The sequence below is a fragment of the Camellia sinensis genome, chromosome 1 (assembly GCF_055761805.1).
Source record: "Camellia sinensis isolate YWXY chromosome 1, ASM5576180v1, whole genome shotgun sequence".
Lineage (NCBI taxonomy): Eukaryota > Viridiplantae > Streptophyta > Magnoliopsida > Ericales > Theaceae > Camellia > Camellia sinensis.
The window spans coordinates 247,749,000-247,765,708 of NC_138961.1; positions in this window are offsets into that span (position 1 = coordinate 247,749,000).

Genomic DNA, 16,709 nt, shown 5'->3' on the forward strand with positions numbered 1-16,709 from the left:
TTGGTTTAACTTATATTTTAAAATATAAGTTACTGAAGAAAAATTTGAAAATTAAAAATTTGTTTGGTTATAAATTTTAAAAATAATTTTGAGCTGATTTATAATTTATTTATTTTTTAAGTTGAATAAATGAATGTAAGAGAAATTTGATTAATTGATGTGTAAAATGTGAGAAAACGAATAGATGAGAGGGAAAAAAATGGTTAATTGATTTATTAATAATAAAAGATAAAAAAAATAAAAAGAAGGATAGAGAAGAGAGAAAATTGATTTTTGAGTTGTATTTTAAAAAGTTATTAACTAAACGAACATTGCTTGTTCGATCCCCCAAAAAAACATTGTCCTTTGGTTTAACTTATATTTTAAAATATAAGTTACTGAAGAAAAATTTGAAAATTAAAAATTTGTTTGGTTATAAATTTTAAAAATAATTTTGAGCTGATTTATAATTTATTTATTTTTTAAGTTGAATAAATGAATGTAAGAGAAATTTGATTAATTGATGTGTAAAATGTGAGAAAACGAATAGATGAGAGGGAAAAAAATGGTTAATTGATTTATTAATAATAAAAGATAAAAAAAATAAAAAGAAGGATAGAGAAGAGAGAAAATTGATTTTTGAGTTGTATTTTAAAAAGTTATTAACTAAACAAATTTTTTTTATTTTTTTATCCAAATCATGTTTAGGAATAGATTATTTTAATTGACTTTTTAATTTTTTTGATTATTTTAATCTGGTTTAAATTTTGGATGATAAGTTTTTTTTTTTAGTTGATTTGATAGCTGTGAAAGAAAAAAAAATAATTATAATTTAAATGTAATGTTTTATCTTATTAATTATTTTAATATATTTTATTTTTATTAACTATTTTAACCTCCAACCCAACTTTCTAAACATCCGTATGCGATCCCAAAAAAAATATTTGCATGGCCTTCTTCTATTTTTTTCTAGATGAATAAAAAATAAATTTAAAAAATTATAAATCAGTTCAACTCAAACCAAATCATAACTTGATTTGATTTTTTCAATATACAATTGGATTTTATTTTTAAAATAGATGAATTATATTTTACAATTCAATTCATGGATTTGTTGTTATAGTTCTAATTTAGAGCTAAAGCAAGCCTAAATTTATTGATAAATTATGAAATCTAAATTTATTGAGAAAAGTATTTTACTTTTCATTTCTAATTAATTTATTATATTACAAAAAATTTAATAATAAAACTGATACAACTAAAATTACCGTGATCAAATTGACACAATAAATAAATTACAGAAATTACATATATAATTTGATAAAAAAATGATCAAAGAAAATTGGGGCCAAAGGAAGCTAGAATGTGCAAAATTTTGGAAATATGCAATTTCAAAGTCTTACTCCATAAACATTGGAGGCAAGAACACATCGGGGGTATATTAGCTGCATTTTTTTGGCTAGAAAAGCATGGTCAGATTCAATGTCTAAGTGGTAGGACTGCAAACAAGCCGAGTCAAATTTTATAACATTCGAGCTCGGCCCAACTTATTTACAAAGTGCTTCGACTTATTTACAAAGTGTTCGAGCTCGGCTCGAGCTCCAAAAGAGCTACAATATCTAAACCTCGGCTCGTTTGAAATTTATATAACTCAAGCTCGGCTCCTAATGGCTTGTTAAGCCAAGAAAGAACCATGGAAGCCAATAAACTAACCCTCTGCACTTGCACTTAGATAGAAGTTTGTCCACCTTAAAATGTATTTTGTAATCGATGTGGGACTTCCAACAAAAGCACCAAACAACGTCGTTTGGCACAACATTTTCGTCCACTCTGTAAGTCCCACATCGCTGAGAGAGGAAACACTTTTGTGTCCAAATGCTTATAAAGTGGTGAATTGTTGGCACACTAATCAACCAAAAAAAAGCAAAGGCAATCTTTGAATATTTTTTATATTAAAATAATAAGATATCAATATCATTGATGGACCAGTTAAAATATTTTAATTTAAAATAAATGTAATATAATATGTTAATATTTATTATAATATATAATATATAAAAAATATATATATATTTTTTTTTAAATATAAAAATATAAAATTAATATTTATATTTTTGAGCTCGCGAGCTTATTCGGGTCAAGCAATATTAAGTTCGAGCTCGGTTTGTTTATTAATTGAGCTTGAAATTTAAGCACGAGCTCGGCTCGTTTATTAATTGAGCTATTAATCGAGCTGAGTTCGAACGAATTTTAACAAGCCGAACTCGAACTTGTTTATGAACAGTTTGATTCGTTTGCAGTCCTACTAAGTGGTTTATTTTGGTAATTGTTTGTTCAAACAAATTTAAAAATATAAGTTCCCAAAAAAAATTTAAAAATATAAAATATTTAAGATAAAATCAAGTTTTGAAATATGATTTAGGCCAATTGATGAATTCAAAACTCCATCAACCTCTTTTACTTGCTTCTTGTGTTGTGTATTTAATCTATATATTATAAATTACATCCAGAGTCAATAATATAAATAAATATATGAACCTCTTCCACTTTTTTTTAGTCAACGTGAGATTCTTTATCTTGATAAGTATTAACTCGATAATGTGCATTACTCTCACTAACTCATCATTCATGGACTATGTAATAAGTCATGAGTCTCAAATAAATAGTAAATAACAAATATTAAAATACACCAACAATAATCAATTATATTTATTCTTTAAGCCCATGTGTGTGAATTATTAAAATAAATATAAGATTAATTTAATAATAACAATAGCACGGTTTGCATCATATTTATTTTGTAATGCATTCTCAAAATTTTGTGACTCATTTCTATGAAAAATTGGATAAATACAATTTTGACTTAGAAAATAAATGAAGCTTATCAAAATAATTCACGTGATCCTGCACAATATCGAATTGGATGGTTGAATTCATTTTAGAAATGGTCAAGCCTGTCCTAAAAGAAAAATGTTATATAAATTAATAAGTTTTATAAATATTTGTATTAACTAATGTAAAATGTTACATTAGGATCCACTTCATTAATATGTCATCAATTAGTCGAATTTGTTTTATAAAATTTATTAATTTGTTTAATATCACTCTTTTAAAAATGAAGAGAAGTCAATCATATCCATCTACTTATTTCAATTATTTCAGTCGGGTTTCAGCTGGGTATGGACTTGAGAACACAGTCTCATCTTTAAGGATGTGCTATATTAACACTTTTTGTAAATCAAAGGTTTGCATATTGTCTACCCATTAATCCGGTGAATAATGAATAACTTCACATCAGTGAATATTAGAAAAATTATTTTTAAATTAGTTATAAAATTACAGATTGCCCCCTATAATTTGAAAAATTGCAAATACCTCATTATTAGTATTTTTTATTTATCAGAATTAACTAAAAAAATAAAATTCATAATTGCACTCCTATACAATAATAAAATTACCTAAATTATTAATTGAAACATATTTATAACATCATTAAAAACTGTTAATTGAGTTGATAATTTATTAATAAAAGAGGCGATTTGTTATGAAATTCGAAACCTCAGGGGGTGGAATGTAATTTTCAAAATTACAGGGGCGATTCGTATTTTAATCAAACATCAGGAGTGTATTTGTAATTTATCTTAAATTTTATAAACATTAAAAAATAAAATTATAAATATCTTTATGAATTTGTAATTAATTTTTGAAGATACAATCCCTTAACTTTTTTTTGAATTTAATATTGAGTTTATAAATAGGTGAATAAGGTTTTGTATGGGATGTCATTTTTTTGGCTGAAAAAATTTAATATTTGGGTTGCACCCAAAAAAAAATTTTGAAAAAAGTTAGAGAATCTTTATACGATTCAGGATCCGGCTGAATACTGGAAGGTTTGATAATCTTTTAATATAAAAAAAAAACCTCCAATTTGATATGGTTGGGTTGTATTTCTTAAGCTATTGTGTAATCCATTTGCTAAAAATTGTAGCTAGACGACTCGACAATAAAAAAAATTGAAACTTCTTCCAACCAAGAGCTCAAGGAGTCTACAGATCTGATCCTGCAGATTCGGAGAAGGGATCTGTACCGTGTATGTGAATACTTAACATGAGAGTAAATGTAATTCAAAAGCTTGTTATATGCATACTTTAATTATTTTGATAAATTTGTGTAATGAGTTTGCTGTTCCCAAGGAAAAGCTTGAGCACTTCAAAAACGTCACTCCCCAAGACATCATTTGTTCTCAGATCCTTTTAAATCTTATTCTAATAAATTTGCGTATTTTTGCCTAGGGAAATAGAATCGCTTACAATTAATTTTTTTCCAAGCTTCAAACATATTGCAAAACTCAGTTTCCCCAGCAACGAAACAATTGCTTTCTGTGCTCAGTCAATAGTAACCAACATAAACTTCTCAATCAAAATTCATCATCTATTTTTGTTGATTTCCAAAATGATTTACTAAGATGAGAGCATTTTTAAATTTTTCTATGTGGCTGGCTGGGACAGAGAAAGGGAAGGGAGAGAGGGGATGGCGGTTGGTCCTTGTAGGTGGGGAAGACAAAAGACGGTTCGGTGATGGTGGCGGACGATGGCGGCTACTACGGAAGAGAAGGAAACATAATATCATTAGAAAAAAGATAGTGTAAAGTTTAAATATTTGTAGTAGTAGAATCGTAAATATATCCCACATCGTTCATAATCTAATTAGAAAAGAGATAGTGTAAAATTTAAATATTCGTAGTAGTATAATTGTAAACTTATCCCACATCATTTAAAAACAACGCATAATGTTTGAATATAAGGGGTGATTGAGACATCTAATAATTGCCGAGCTAAGTAGCGTTAGCTTATGACTCAAGTGAGGGCACCAAAGTGTTTGGATGATGGTAAAGTTGATAGATGGCTTTAACGCTTGAACTCTGGCTAGACCAGCGAACCTATAGGTTCTACCTAGCTTAGTTGAACTCAGGCTAAAACGATTAAACCACTAGGTTCTAGGTAGCTTGGTTGAACTCAGGCTAGACCGAGTAAACCTCTAGGTTCTAGCTAGCTTAGTTGAACCCTGTAGGTTGTGGCCAACTTAGTTAAACTCAGGCTAGACCAGTGAACCTGTGAGTTGTGCCCAACTTAGTTGAACTTTGGCTAGACAGTGAACTTGTAGGTTCTCTGGCTATAGCTTTAGTTTAAGTCATTGGACAATCACTTTTTTTTTTCTTTTTTTTTTTGTAATAGAAAATAAAAATAATAATATTGTGATTATCAAGGATGGACTTTTATTTTTCATGTATAAAAAAAATAAATTAGTATTGTTATGATCATGGATGGATCTTGAAAATTTGAAAATCTAAATATTCTTTTGCACCCTGTGGATCGGTCCTTGGTGATGATTACAAAACATAAAATTGATGATTTTTTCTATTTCAATCAATAACATTTGGTGGGTTTAGCAACTAACCAAATAAACTCATTACTGCAACTCTTCAATTTTTAAGCATTTACCCTCGCCACCCTGTTCGGTGTCTGCGTATGACTATAGAAGATCCATGGTGACGCGGTTGGAGTTCAGGGAGAGAGAGAGAGTGATAGTCATGACCGAACTTTGCTTGTTCCCCAAAAAAAAAAACACTCTCCTTTGGTTTAACTTATATTTTAAAAAATAAGTTATTGAAAATTGAAAATTCGTTTGGTTTTAAATTTTAAAAATAATTTTGAGCTGATTTATAATTTATTTTTATTTTATTTTTAGTTAATAGATGAATGTAAGAGAAAATTTAATTAATTGATGTGTAAAATGTGAGAGAATGAATAGATGAGAGGGAAAAAAATGGATAATTGATTTATTAATAATAAAAGATAAAAAATAAAATAAAAAGAAGGATAGAGAAGAGAGAAAATTGAGTATTGAGTTTTGAGTTGTATTTTAAAAATTTATTAACGAAACAATTGTTTTTATTTTTTTATGCAAATCATGTTTAGGAATAGATTATTTTAATTGACTGTTTAATTTTTTGATTATTTTAATCTGGTTTAAATTTTGGATGATAAGTTTTTTTTTTTTAGTTAATTTGATAGCTGTGAAAGAAAAAAAATAATTATAATTTAAATATAATATTTTATCTTATTAATTTTTTTAATATATTTTATTTTTATTAACTATTTTAACCTCCAACCCAACTTTCTAAACATCCCTATGCGATCCCAAAAAGAATATTTGCATGGCCTTCTTCTATTTTTTTTCTAGATGAATAAAAAATAAATTAAAAAAATTATAAATCAGTTCGATTCAAATCAAATCATGACTTGATTTGATTTTTTCAATATACAATTGGATTTTATTTTCAAAATAGATTAATTATATTTTACAATTCAGTTCATGGATTTGTTGTTATAGTTCTGATTTAGAGCTAAAGCAAGCCTAAATTTATTGATAAATTATGAAATCTAAATTTAAGTTAGATTTCTTGAATAGTTAATGTTAAATTCATGTATTTTAAATCTACAACTATCCGAATAGACACATTCGTATTAGTTTGTCTCTTGTATCAAGTTGATGATTTGATTATATCAATTTTATAATTGAATTTTTCATATGGTGTTAATTTAGTCAAAATAATGTCACTTTAGTAATGAGTTGCTTTTTTTGGCTAGAAAAGCATGGTCAGATTCAATGATAAGTTTTGTGGGATTGTCTAAGTGGTCTATTTTGATAATTGTTTGTTCAAACAAATTTAAAAATATAAGTTCCCAAAAAAAAATTAAAAATATAAAATATTCAAGATAAAATCAAGTTTTGAAATATGATTTAGGCCAATTGATGAATTCAAAACTCCATCAACCTCTTCTACTTGCTTCTTGTGTTGTGTATTTAATCTATATATTATAAATTACATCCAAAGTCAATAACATAGATAAATATATGAATCTCTTATACTTTTTTTTAGTCAACGCGAGATTCTTTATCTTGATAAGTACTAACTCGATAATGTCCATTACTCTCACTGACTCATCAATCATGAACTATGTAATAAGTCATGAGTCTCAAATAAATAGTAAATACAAATATTAAAATACACCAACAATAATCAATTATATTTATTCTTTAAGCCCATGTGTGTGAATTATTCAAATAAATATGAGATTATAAATTTAACAATCACAATCTCACGGTTTGCATCATATTTATTTTGTAATGCATTCGCAAATTTTTGTGACTCATTTCTATGAAAAATTGGATAAATACAATTTTGACTTAGAAAATAAATTAAGCTTATCAAAATAATTCATGTGATCCTGCACAATATCGAATTGGATGGTTGAATTCATTTTAGAAATGGTCAAGCCTGTCCTAAAAGAAAAATGTTATATAAATTAATAAATTTTATAAATATTTGTATTAACTAATGTAAAATGTTACATTAGGATCCACTTCATTAATATGTCATCAATTAGTCGAAATTTTTTTATAAAATTTATTAATTTGTTTAATATCACTGTTTTAAAAATGGAGAGAAGTCAATTATATCCATCTCCTCATTTGGATTATCTGGATTATCTCAGTCGGGTTTCAGCTGGGGATGGACTTGAGAACATAGTCTCATCTTTAAGGATGTGCTATATTAACACTTTTTGTAAATCAAAGGTTTGCATATTGTCTACCCATTAATCTGGTGAATAATGAATAATTTCACATCAGTGAATATTTGAAAATTTATTTTAAAATTAGTTATAAATTTTATAAACATTTAAAAATAAAATTATAAATATCCTTATGAATTTGTAATTAATTTTTGAAGATACAATCTCCTAACTTTTTTTTTGAATTTAATATTGAGTTTATAAATAGGTGAATAAGGCCTTGTATGAGACGTCAGTTTTTTGACACCCTGTTAAGGCAACATGACCATAATTATATATCATCCTCTTGCAGTTCTATAATGAGTTTGCAGCTCCTAAGGAAAAGCTTGAGCACTTCAAAAACGTCACTCCCCAAGATATCATTTGTTCTCAGGTCCTTTTAAATCTTATTCTAATAAATTTGTGTATTTTTGCCTAGAGAAATAGAATCGGTTACAATTAATTTTTTTCCAAGCTTCAAACATATTGTAAAACTCACTTTCCCGAGCAACGAAACAATTGCTTTCTGTACTCAGTCAATAGTATAACCAACATGAGTCCAACATCAAAATTACTACTCTTTTACATAGAGGAAAAAAAATCCTTTCAAAACTATGAGAAGTTAACCAAACTGCAATCATTAGCATCTACATTTAGCAAAAAGTGGGGTATATTTAGATTCAAGTTGTAAAAGTCTGGAATAAATACATTCAGCACGAAGTTAAAATATTTAAAAAGCAAAGTGGACTCTAAATCTAGAAAAGTAGATGTAATTACATAATTCACAGTTTGTCGAATCAAGGCCAAATCAATATGATTTCGAACCGAGATACAAGGTAAAACATGTTTGACTGCAAGAGTGTTAATACAAGACCAACCATCCCAACCAACAAGTTCAGCATAGAAACATAATAAAGGTTTGAGTTCAGACATATCAACAAAATGCCTAAATATTCTCTTATAAACCCTTGCATTCTACAATTCATTTGACCATATGTTTCAAACAACATAAGACCTTTGACCATATGTTTCAAACAACATAATACCTGATCAAGGAAGCAATTCATATTCTATTGGAGTTCATTCGCCCAATGAAGATTCTTTCTGCCAGAGACCTAGATTGGTTTCCATGATCTAAATACAAAACTATTTTCCTGGAATTAGCACACTGACAAACATGCCTAGCACATTGCATACTGAATTACTCATGGCCAAGAATCACAAAATCGAACACTGGACTTGCACAGTAAGTAATGTTTCTGGTTCGCACTCTAGTTCCTGTAAAAACAACAGTCATGACAATAACATATCAATACCATTCACAATTATGAGACACCCAAAAACCAAAAAGCAAAAAACAGAGAAACAACAAAATAACAAACTCATTCTTTTGATTGTTGCCATTCTTGTATAGTCAAAATTTCTTTGCTGCATATGCACAAAATTCATATGTTAAAACAAACGAACGAACAAAACAAAACAAAACAAAAGGCCAAGACACTTTATGCTCTAAATGTCTTAGCACTAGATGCATAGAACAGATGGCATGGAAAAACTACAATATTCATCAACATAATTCAATGTTAAATTAGAAAATTAAAATAAAATTAATTAGTTTACGTTTTTGGTTTATGTTTATAAAAATTTTATAAACTGGTTTTTATTTATTTTTAAAAAAACATAAATTACAAACGCGTTTGGTTTGAACAAAATGTTTAAAAAATTTTAAAAACATAAACTAAAAAATATGTTTGTGCAGGCCTAAAATATTTAAATTTATTTTTATTATTTATCACAATGGGATCACACACATTATAATTGAAAAAAATTAATTAAAAAAAATAATTGAAAAAAAAATTAATTGGAAAAAAAATTAATTGAAAAGAAAATCATTGAAAAAAAAATATCTAAAAACAAATTAATTAAAAAAAAATTATTTGAAAAAAAATGAAAAAAAATTAATTAAAAAAATAATTGAAAAAAAAATTTAATTGGGAAAAAATATTTGAAAAAAATATTAATTGAAAAAAAATTGTTTTAAAAAAATTAATTGAAAAAAAATTATATGAAAAAAAAATTATATGAAAAAAAAATTATTTGAAAAAAAAAATTGAAAATAAATTATTTGAAAAAAAATTGAAAATTGAAAACGTAAACTCATTTTTGGAGTTTACGTTTTTTCCTGAGACAACCATTTATAAATCAAAAATATTATCAAACAAATTTTTATGATAGTTTTTTAAGTTTTTGTAAATATAAACTGAAAACTAAAAACGGAATGGTTACCAAACAGGCCCCATATTATAGTGGGGTTCACTCCTATTAAAACTCATTAAAGCTCCTTTATTAGGCATCTCAATCATTTTTCATAGAAACGCTATTCACCTGCTTTGGTTTTAATTTTTGTATAGTATATTTTTTTAGTAGATTTTTTATTATATTTAAGTAAATTTTTTATTTTTTAATATACATTTAATATAAATATAATTAAAAAGTATAATATTTATGAATTTTTTTAATTTTTTTTACTAAATATTAAAAATATAAAAAGGTCAATACATTTTCGTATTATTATTATGTATATATTTATTTTTTAAAATATTTCTTAAAAATATTTTATTTTAAGATACATCTAGGTTAGGTGTATTTAAAAATTAAAAAATATATATATTAAAAATTTCACTAAAAATAAAAAAAATAAAGAACATGAAAAATAAAAAAAACTTTATTTTCAAAAAGTTGAATTCTGAAAATTAGAACGGACAAAGGTGATAAGGTGACTTTAATTAAGGATAAATTACACTCACTTTACTTCCGAGATTTGAAAAAAATATTAGGGGGATGCACCAATAAATCCCAAATTAATAATTTATGCACTGTTTAGTCCTAAAAGTTTTCTTATAGACTGAAAGGTCCCATTACAATGTTAATAACATCAGATACAATGTTAATAACATCAGATACAATGTTAATAACATCAGAGTCATGTTACAAACATTGGATTTCAAACATCTAATGTTCATCAAATTTCAATAATGTTTGAAAATATAGGATGAAAAGCATCTAATGTTCATCAGATTTCAATAAATTTTGAAATTATAGAATGAAACATCAGATCATTTACATCATTTACATCATGTTGATGTAAAAATGGGACTAAATGGAGCATAAAAAAACTTTTAGGACTAAATGGTTTAACGTTTCAAAAACTAGGACTTATGGGTAAATTTTCCAAAATATTATTAGTTTTATACTTTTAATATAATTATATTGATATTTTTTTTAGTGGGGTTAAAACGATTGAAACTAATAGTAAATAGATATTGAAATAAATAAATATATATTTATATTATAGTTGAAAATAAATAATAATTTTATTTTTTATTTATGTAGCTAATAAATTACTGATAAAAAAATGTAATTATTATGTGAATTAAAATCTTAAAGTAGTCAATTTAATTATTTCAAAAATAAAATAAAATAAATTTAAAGGAGATGAATGTAATTAATAAGGAAAATACTCTAGACTACTAATCCAAGAGCTCTAATAGCTCTAATATTGGTATGAGTCTCACATGATAGAATGTTTTGACATTGTATCATTTTTTTTATTTTATTTTCTAACCCATTAGAACTATTAGTGCTCCAAAATTAATGGTACCAATCACTGCTCAATTAATAATATGAATCCACTTACTACTTGAACGTTGTAGCATGTGTGTTTCAGTTTGAAAATGGACTTATTCTTTCGGCTTGTGTGGGTGATTTTCCGATCACACTGCCCCGCCTAGTAATCAGCTGGAAAGCACCGGCAGAATAGATGGCTTTAGTGACCTGTAACAGAAAGAAAAAGGCTCCGGCGGTGGCTCTTCCACCCGGGGGCACTCCGACGATCAAGTCAGTATATCTCTCAAAGATAATCAAGTGCTAAACTCACAAGCTTGAGTGTAAAATTGCGTACCTTAGACCCATGGAGGTGCCTCTCTTTTATAGTTAACTCAATCCAAGTCCTACTAGGAGCATGACTTCTATAGACTTCAATTCAGTGCTTACTTTGGATTCCTCAAGAGATAAAGATAAACTCCCTAAGAGTTTTATCCTTATCTTAGCAAAGTCTTCTCCTTTATCTAGGACTCTTGTCCCTTAACCGCTTATCTCGGATTCCGATATATTCGAAGACAACCTCGGCCTAGCCAAAATAACCTCGGCAAAACTACCACGATACGTGGCACCTCGGTTGACACGTCAGCATCAACATGCCACGTGTTGGTATTCAGAAAATATATCCCCACAACTGCCCCCTAGGTTCTATTACCTCGGCATTCTGAGGTGATGGAACCTATATCTGTATTTTCTTCTATTACCTTAGTGTAAGAACTCTTTGGCCGAGATCATTCATTTTTAGGCCGACATGCCTTCATAAAAGAATAAGAACTTCAAATGAATCCCTTTATGCGTATGAGCTGTCATACATCACTTTTCAACCGTTTTACTTACGCGTTACATCCTTATTGGCTCGTGTCTGTGACGCGCCTGTAAGCCGTCTTTCATCTGTCTGTGCCGTCTGACGTGTGCGTTGTTCCAGGCGTAATAAATGCCCTGTTTTTGCCGCCATTTCAAGTTTTTTACAAAACTTTTCCTTCTATCTTCTTTTCTTTACTTTATGCATTCGAATTTCTGGTTTTCTCTCTCTCTAAACTTTCTGAAATCCACTATTGTTCTAACTCCAAGCTCTACAACCGTCTTCATTCCTCCATTTCAGCGAAGCGTTCGCCGTTCTGCTGTGTCTGCAATCGTTGCCCTACCTCGGCGACTTTCATTCCGGCTTCATTTGTTCTGGTAAGATTCCGTTTCTCTTATTCTCAATTTCTTCTATGCGCTTTCGTTTTCTTGCTGCCACTTTTGTTTTGTTCAAACCTTGGATTGTTCATCTGGATGTGTCCATTCATGATTTCACTTATCTCTTGAACACTTGCACTGTTTCAACACTTTTTCTTGCCACGGTTCTTGACCTTTTACTTCTGTACCTCTTTCGCTTTTGAGAATCATAGCTCTGTTCTTGATTCTGAAACGTCATTCTTTGTTTCTTGTTTTCTGTTTTTCCTTTCCAGATCTGTGCCTTTGATCTTTGATCTTCATAGTTCTTAAGCTTGGGATTTGTTTGTAGAACCTTTAATTTAGGGAAAACTGAAACAAACCGTATCAATACTTACCTAGGTTGTTGCCGAGGTTCCAATAACTTTTTAAGAACACCTCCTTTCTGAGACCTAGCCCTCTGACTTTAGGCCGACGTTATGGGTATGTGGAGACATCGGGTAAATACCCCAACAAAACTCGAATACTTTAGGCAGGAGTTCTCCATCCCAGCCGATGTTCACCTTAGGCTAGTTGGGGATGGGGATTCCATCATGCCCACAGATCATACGATGCCCTTTCCTATTGTAGCCTTTACTGAATGTGGACTCCGGCTTCCACTCAATCCCCTCTTTGGCGAGGTTCTCCACTACTATAGGTTGAACCCTATGCAACTTACCATTAACTCTTATCGAGTGACTAATGGTATCATAGCCCTGGCTAGGCAAGAGAACGTTAGGATCACCCTTGCCGATATCCAATTTTGTTATACCATGTGCCCCCTTAACCTGAAGGAAAGAGGTTATGTCTACTACCTCAAGCCGAGGTCCACCGAGTTCAAAATTGTAGCCGACCTCCCGGATTCCAACAAGGGAGCCAGGGATGACTTTGTCATTGCTTCGGGAAATTGGGAATTTGGCCCAGACGAAGAAGTTCATCTCTACCCTCTTCCCCGAACAGTTAAAGAGGGCAAGGGTAAGAGCCCAGTGCCAATACTTAGTTATTTCTTTTCCAAGTATTCAAAACTTTGTCTATTTCTAATGTCGGTTTGTTTGTCTTGCAGATCTTCATCAGCCACCCAAAAACTTCCGTCAAACCTACTTTCCAGGCAAAGACCTGAAGAAGCTCTTAGATCTTTCAATCCACAAGCGCAAGGCTCCACTGGTACTGAACTTCATTCCGACGTACAAGTCAACTCTGCCCGACGTTTCGGAAAAGAAGAAGAAGAGCCTCTCTCCTCCTACTGCCATAACTATAACCGCTTCTACATCCCGAACAGATCAAGAGTCCACATCCGACCCAACCAATCAGCCATCTACTTCGGCCCCATACTTGATCCCGGTATCTGAACGGAAACGTCGGCGAAGACTCGTTAAGACTGCCGAAATGGGTCGCCCAAAGCCCATTGTCCAAGATCTTCTAGCCGACCTCCCAGCTGATGTCGATGTTGCACCGACCCAATCCATGCCCCCACCGAAGGCAAAAAGAATGAAGAAGGCTCAGCCCAAGGCCAAAGCTACCGAGGTTGAGGCTGAGGATGCTCTGCCCATCTCACAACTGGCTGAGAGCAAGAAGAGTGTTTCTACTTCTGCCAAGAGGTCTGCTGAGGCCCAACCATCAGGGTCCACTCAATCGAAGAAGCCGAGGTCATCGTCTGCGACGACCTCAGGTTCAAAAATACCAAGAGTCCCTTGGAGACCAGAAATTACTCTGGAAGATAAGCCAGTCCTAGCCAGCGACAGTGCCGATGACATAAACGTCGGCGCGGCCCTAAGTACTGCTCTACTCCTCCCAGGCGATCTTGAGCGAAACGCCAAGATGAGTGAGTATGAGAATTACGCCTTTATGCTGCAACACTCTGTCCAAGTAAGTGCCTTGCTTGGAGTTTTCTACTTTCTTTCTGTTTCATACTTAATTTTTTTTGTAACACTTCTGTTTTCTTTCAAGCCATCCAGCATGCCCACTCCTTCTCCATGCAAGCTTTCGAAACAAGGGAGAAGTTGGCCGACATGAAGAATGAGGTTTCTGCCCTCAAAAAGGAGAACAGAGCTATTCTGACAAAGATGAAGAAGCTGGAAGATCAGGCCGAGGCTGCCACTAAGGCCCAACAGATGGCCGAAGAAAAAGCGGAGTCTGCTGAAGCCATCAAAAAAGTTGCCGAGGCCGAGAAGAAAGATGCCGAGGTAAAAAAGGCTCAAGCCGAAAAAGAGCTCGAGCAGGCCCTGGCCACTAAAAACGCCGAAATTACTGAAGCCGATGAAAAAGCTTACGCCCAAGGAATGGCCGATGTTGCTGAGGACTACAAACTGCAAGTTAGGCAGGCATGCAACAGGGGCTTTTCCCTTGGTTGGATGTCCCTGGCAAAAAAGCTCAATGTTCCTGAAGATTCTCCTCTGCACAAGGCTGAAGCCATTCCTCTCCCATTCCCTCCTCCTGCTCCATCTTCAAGTCAAGCTGAAGATGAGGCAGAATCTGAGGCTGAGGATGAAGATAATAATGAAGATGAGGCCTTGGTGAGGAAATCCAAGGATGCTGCTGAGGCCAAGTCCCCTCCTTCAACTGAGCAAGTCATGGACTTAACTTTGGATGAAGAGGGTGATGAGGTTGCGGAAGCGCCTAGGGAGGCTGTTACAGGGATATTATCATCCGATCTCCTTTTAGCTGAAAGAAGTCTTGACAAAACGCTTGCAGAGATTGATGCCGAGCTGGCTGCAAAGATGGTTGCCGAAGTAGTTCCCCAGGAATCTGCCGAGGTCGAGACCCAAATTGCTCCTGAAGCTGAAGAATCATAACTTCCATGTCTTTTGTACTTTTTTGTTTTTTTTTTGGACAATATAAGTTTCTTTGTATGGCCGATGTGCCTTCTTCTGAACAGTTATTTATGGATTGTTCCCTCTTTTATGAAGGACTGCAACTGTATTGTCTGAATGCTTCAATTTCTGTTTGATTTGCTTCTACATGGTTCTGTACTTAGAATATTTTACATGCCTTTCCCTTTTGCCTCCTTTGTGCAATCTTCTCGGGGTTACATACCTCGGGTCCAAGAACGTTTTACCTCGGCAAGATACAGACCTGTAAACTCTTCATAAATTCCAATAAGTGTTTAACATATACTATTCAATGTCAACTTTGTAAGCTTCTTCTCAAATTTCAACAAGTATCTAAACAGTGATCTCGGTCTAACCTACTTGTAAATTGCTACAAATTTTAACAAGTGTTATATACTTGTAAATTTTTCTTAAGTTACAACAATGATCAATCTTGTAAATTGCTACAAATTTCAACAAGTGTTAAAATAATATACTTAGCTTTTACCTCAATCTGTAAATTGCTGTAAATTTCAACAGGTGATCACATGTCGGCTTAACATTATCTTGTAAATTGCTACAAATTTCAACAAGTGTTAAGCATCTTCTTTGGTTGGATCAACCTGTAGATTGCTATAAGTTGCAAACTATAATCTTGGCTTCACTTCGACTTGTAAATTGCTGCAAATTTCAACAAGTGAAGAGGAATAGTAATCTCGGCTTATCTTCAACTTGTAAATTGCTACAAATTTCAACAAGTGAAGATAAGGAATCAACTTAACTCCAACTTGTAAATTGCTACAAATTTCAACAAGTGAAGATAAGGAATCAGCTTAATTCCAACTTGTAAATTGCTACAAATTTCAACAAGTGAATTAAGGAATCAGCTTAACTCCAACTTGTAAATTGCTACAAATTTCAACAAGTGAAGATAAGGAATCAGCTTGACTCCAACTTGTAAATTGCTACAAATTTCAGCAAGTGAAGACAAGGAATCATCTCGGCTTAACTTCGGTTAAGCATCATCTCGGTCTAATTTCAGTTTAAACATTATCTCGGTTTAACCGACTTGTAAATTGCTACAAATTTCAACAAGTGGTAAACGCATTCTTCTTCTTCCTGTCCCCAATGTGAACCTGAGCTCTACTTGGGTTCTCATTATTCATGTCTCCAAAAAACATCAGTATGTAATTTTATCAGTCATATGTGTTGAAAGAATTCTGAAAAAACTTTATTAAAGACATCGGCAAAAAATACTGCTCATCTAATGATAGAAGAATTTTAAATTACAAGTGTTCCAAGGTCTTGGCAGTGCTTTGCCCTCGTTATCTTCAAGCCGATAGGCTCCATTGCCTAATACCGAAGTAATTCTGTAGGGTCCTTCCCAGTTTGGGCCAAGCTTGCCCTCTCTGGGATCCTTTTTGTTGCCGACGACTTTTCTCAAGACTAGGTC